General features: G+C 45.0%; 1 non-coding gene across 1 annotated transcript; it reads left to right on the top strand.

The window, feature by feature from the left end:
• The first annotated feature begins 210 nt into the window (after positions 1–210).
• On the top strand, positions 211–282 carry Trnag-ucc. The gene has a single exon. It is a non-coding gene; the product is annotated as a tRNA-Gly (tRNA).
• The last annotated feature ends 4,493 nt before the right edge of the window (positions 283–4,775 follow it).

The following is a 4,775-nucleotide window of genomic DNA, read 5'->3' as shown; positions in this document are numbered from 1 at the left end:
ATCAAAAAAGAAAGTGGCGCTAGTATCCGTTCAAAACAAGTAGGTCGACTTAAAAAAAGTAATTATATAAACCAAAAAATATTAAATAAAAAAAAAATTAAAAAAATTAAATGTAAAAAAAAGTAACAAAATAACTTCAAATTGTCACAAAAAGTAACTCTTAATGCATATTTTATTTAAATAGAGGTATGAAATTCGATGGAAATGTCTGCGTCGGTGGTATAGTGGTTAGCATAGCTGCCTTCCAAGCAGTTGACCCGGGTTCGATTCCCGGCCGACGCAATATTTTTTTTTTTTTTTACAGCCCATTTTTATTATTATTTTTTACACTGTGGAGATATTGTTTGTTGCACCAAGCATTCTCATTATTATTATTATTTTTAATACTGTGGAGATATCTCCTTCCTCTTCCTTCGAGTGCGAGCAAAAAAGAAGTTGAACTAGCAAGTGGGCCTGCTATTCGTGCGCGCTTGCGAAGTGAAAGCTCTGTTCAAGGCAAAGGAGAGGCGAAAAGGAGGCGGTCGTCAGCGATTTCCCTACACACATACCTTCTAGAGAGAGAGAGAGGGGGCGGGTTCGCCCCCCCCCCCCCCCCCTTGTTTTTTTTGTTTGTTTTTGGAGGCATTAATTCGCAACGACTCCTCTATTCTCAATGCGACCCCCCCCCCCCCCCCCCCCCTTTTCAATCCCTAGGAAAACCCCTGGGTGGCGTAATTTTTTCGTTCAAGTGAGTGTTGTCAATGATCACTGCACGGCAATAAAATAAGGAAGAAGATGAGAGCGCGCGTGGACGTCATGGCGTCAAGCTCTGATTGGAAAGATGGGGGTAGACTCAGGGTAGACTCGGAGAGGCTAGCTGCCTTAACGTCTACCCACAATCAGACCTCGGCGCTCTGACAGCCCTACACGCTCTCATCTCATCCTTTCCCTCAGGTTCTCGCATTACCTTCACTCCTTTTTTTTTTTTTTATTTCCGAATAAAAATCAATTGTGCCCTACTTGTTCCAGAATAATTCCCCCCGCACCCCCCTCGTGCCCCCCCCCCCCCCCCCCCTTCCCCCCTTTATAAACTCCTTTCCCGATAATCTGTCGTTCATGAACCTGATGGATTATGGGAGGGCCCCCAATAATCTGTCAAGTTCATGAATTCCTTACAATTGAGGACGGTGTTATTGAGCCACCCTGTAGTGTCTTGATGATTCTGTCTGTCTGAGGGGCCGGGTTATTATTTATATTGAGGTAAAAAAAAAAGGAAGACAAAAAAATAAATTTTACCGGGAGCCAGTCATTAGTCGACGATTCTACTCATAGATGGCACCACAATCCTTAACCGCCGTTTAGCTAAATTTCTGAGAGCCCGTCGCACTTCGTGACGTGCGTGTACCACAGGGATCAGTATTGTGAGCATAGCAGCGATCACTGTATAATGTATACATCACTACTTGATAACAAAAAAATTTGAATCGAAAAAAAAAAAAAAAAACTAATTCACAATATAGAAGCAATACAAAATCAAAGTACTATATTCGTTTTAGATTACTATCGTCCGAGTCAAAGTTTTTCAAAAACGAAAGACAAACTAGAATGGTCAATAGTTACAACCTTTTCCAAAAAACAATAATTTAGAAGGAGAAATACCTGAAGACAATCTGGCTCAGAGATAAGATCACCCGTTCAAAGTTGAAATGCTCTCTCGCTCGTCACGTGTTGTTCGTATTGCGCAAGAAACTGCAGAACATGTTCCAGTGGCCATGCTCGCTATTTCCTGTATTATATTCACCAAGTTCACTCTTCAACTCGTTGTGTACCCCTTTCCCTGTACCAAGGGGCGGATCAAGTGTACATAAATAAACTCCTTTGACCATACATACATCGAACCTGAAAGTGTCGTAGACAACAGTGTAGTGTTTTGTTTTTGTTTTCTTTTAGATTACTATGATCAGCCACTCTTAAAAGCTCTCATTTCAGACCATTGGATACCAAAGAGTCAGGGAATCAAAAGTAAAATAATAACAATCTGTTGGGCAGATGCGTTTTTTTTTTTTTTCTTTTCTATTCCGTGCATCGTTGAGTTTTCTTTTTTAGGTAAAACGCAAAAAAAAAAAAAAAGAACAATCCATTTGCTGCGTGTCGATGACGATGCACTTTTGGCGCTGCTTGATTCTCTTCATCGGATCGTCGGCTGCGCGGAGATCAAGTTCGTCTGCTTGTTGCGGTGCGTCAGAACACCAAGCTCTGAATAGCTGTGATTGAAGGATAGTGGGTAGACCTCAAGGCAGCTACCATTGAGGTCTACCCACTATCCTTCCAATCGGAGCCAATCAAAGCTTGACGCTCTGACTTCACTGCAACCGTTGCTCAAGAACCAGACGAACTAGCGCTCCGCGTAGACTGTGCGCTGTTGAGCCCATGGTCCCGCTGAACGAGTTTGTGATCTATGAAGGGGGTTCTGGGGAATCTATTGAGAGTAGTCTTGTGCGAATAGTGGATTTTGAGTTCGAAGCGAATTCGAAGCGAATAGTGCTTTTGGCCGAATATTTTCGATTAGAATATCGAATAGTTTTTCCACACCTTTCACTGCCACTAAGGTAGCAATTTGGGCCAGTTGGTTCATGATCACCTAAAAGAGCGCCAAGAAAACACAAGGACGAGGAAGTAGACAGAGCGCTTTGGTCTGTCTACTTTCTCGTCCTTGTGTTTTGTTGGCGCTTTTTTAGGTGCTTTACACTACCACCGCATTATGCCTAGACGAAAACCCATAAAAACCCGTGAAGGTTATTCCACTTGTTCATTTATAAGCTAAGTTTAATCTGTCTATATTTAGGAACTGTGACCTCAGATGGTTAGGTGTCTTGGGATGGCAAGTAAACGACGGATTTGACATAAAATGAATCCTGTAAAAATGGCCAACTATACCGAATTGAGTGAATTCACAAACCTTGCTTTATAAAGTATTGTTTCTTTAATCTCGAGTTAAATAAGAATTAATCGCGCATGTTGAACGCAGGTTGTAAGGGCATTTCTGCCTAATATAGTGTACTCTTGCATAACAGTTTAATTTTGAAACTTTTACTACAATGTCAATATACAGATTCACAAAGTTTCCATTTATTTTCAAATACAGTCGGCACTGGTGCACCATCCCGCTTCGAATATATGCTTTTCTTCCAAGCATGCAATTACGATATTCATAGTTTTTCAAGTATTTATCGCTGCGGGTTACCCCGTTGAGTGCGCTTCTTACCGAGCACCGATGTAATGCAGAGAAGACACACCCGCGGAGCTCGGTTCCGCGGGTAGTGCTTCATCGCAGCGCACCGGTGCGTGGTAAGAAGCGCACTCAACGGGGCAAACCCGCCGCAATCAACACTTCGAAAAACGCGAATGGTGCAGTTCTTCTCGAAGCGAATATCGAATAGCGTATTCTTCAGAACTACTATTAGAAATTTCGAATATTCGCACAACCCTAATTGAGAGGGTTCAGACTCCAGCGGATCGCGAGTACCAAGCTCCCAGAATGGCCGCCAAGGGTAGAACTAGATAGGATGACTGTCTTCTGCGGGCTGCCATTTTCTGTCTACTCGGCTGTAAAGTGCGTTCTGAGCACGCGCAGCAACTCTCTTCTGCGGAATAACGGACGCCTCGTATGCGTCCACAACAGTGCGACTACGGTGCCATACTGTGACTGGTTCCGTTCACCGCTACGCTGACATAGTGATGGAAGTTATGTCCTCGTTGGAGGAATCAACCGTCAGTCTCGTACCACGTGATCACGTGATTACAATCTCTGCGCATACTCGCACGCGCAGTGTGGGGTCAGGTGACAATTGGCCGTAATGCTGGATTCTCTAGGACACCTACTGGAGGCCAGGGCAGAGCGCTGATTGGACGCGAGCCCCAGCCGAACGCTGACGCAGAACTCGCGTCCAATCAGCGCTCTGCTCTGACCTCCGATGGGTGACGTAGCAAATACGGCACATACGGCCTTAATATCTAGCTTGCTTCGGGCTATAAAAGGCGGGCTATTGATTGGTCCGGTGAGCACTATACTTCATTTTAGCTGAAGTCCAGACGCGTGGAGTGGCGAAGCGGTTTAAGCCTGGTTCAGACAGTTGCGTTTGACTGCGTTTGACTGCGTTGGGCAGCGAGAAACCAGGACATCCCTGCTACTTATATCGCGTGCTAAGATGATTCTTTGAATTGGATTGAACGCTTCACACGAAGCACAGATGTGCCGGTGACTCACTTTCGGGTCTCGACGCAACGCAGTCAAACGCACTCAAACGCAAGTGTCTGAACCGGCCTTTAAAGTGGCGAAGCGGGCGAGTTGGTACAGGCTCGAGCTCCGGGCTTTCAGTCTCCCTGCCTAGCACACGCGCTCGTGCAGTGCAAGCACTGTTCAGGGCCACATGCTCGTGCTTGTAGCATCGGCTGCGTCTGGGCTTCAACTGAAACGAAGTATAGTGTCCACTTAAAGCGCTGGATGAATTTGAATTTTCTAACCAAGTACCGCTACACTGGTGCATGCTGGGACGCACTTGACCCAAAAATGGCGGAGCGTAGCCGCCAATCTACTGGGTGACCCAAGGAGCGGCCAGGCTCTTTAAAGGGGTAGGGAAACGAAATGCCAGCGGTCATTTTCTAGCTTGAATGTGTTGCATGTTGCACCCTAACCTCAAAGACACCAGTCTTCCTTTGAAAGGCACAAGAAAAATAACTTTAAAGCTAAATAAACGATCTTTCAATGTGCGCCTGGTGGATGCACATTTGGGAGG

This window comes from Ixodes scapularis, unplaced genomic scaffold (assembly GCF_016920785.2).
Source record: "Ixodes scapularis isolate PalLabHiFi unplaced genomic scaffold, ASM1692078v2 PGA_scaffold8__174_contigs__length_109621045, whole genome shotgun sequence".
Lineage (NCBI taxonomy): Eukaryota > Metazoa > Arthropoda > Arachnida > Ixodida > Ixodidae > Ixodes > Ixodes scapularis.
Note: the sequence above shows the minus strand (reverse complement) of the source record. Positions and strands in the feature narration are given on the sequence as shown.